This window comes from Plasmopara halstedii (genome assembly GCF_900000015.1).
Source record: "Plasmopara halstedii genome assembly, contig: Scaffold_2956, whole genome shotgun sequence".
NCBI classification, from domain to species: Eukaryota; Oomycota; class Peronosporomycetes; order Peronosporales; family Peronosporaceae; genus Plasmopara; species Plasmopara halstedii.
Window position 1 is genome coordinate 1,531,886 of NW_020189861.1, and position 440 is coordinate 1,532,325.

Below are 440 nucleotides of genomic sequence, written 5' to 3' on the forward strand. Positions count from 1 at the left end.
TTGTCCTCTTGCGCTTGGCGTCCAGGTTCGCATCTTCAAATTTACCGAGGAGCTCAACAGAATGCTTGAGTGTGTTAGTGATTGTACCTCCACTGACAGTAATCTGATGTTTTCTTCTAACCACTTGATAAGCTCCTTGTGTGTCATCTTCGGATTCTTCTCCTTGTGTTGACATAGTGCAATACGTATCTTGTCTGACATGGTTGTGTGCTTAGCTCCACGTGGACCCATTGCTGGGCAATGTATTTGTTACAGTTCAACTGTTTCCATGTTTTAGTCAAGAAAAAACAGGTGTAGGGCTCTTTGGGAATGGTGTTGTTTTTAGATATACCCAGTCTGGGTTAGGGAATTTTTGATAATTATGCTACCCTCCCTTATTTAGAACCCTCTCTAAATTAAACACTGTCCCCCAGTCCCAACATGTTTAATTTAGACAGGTT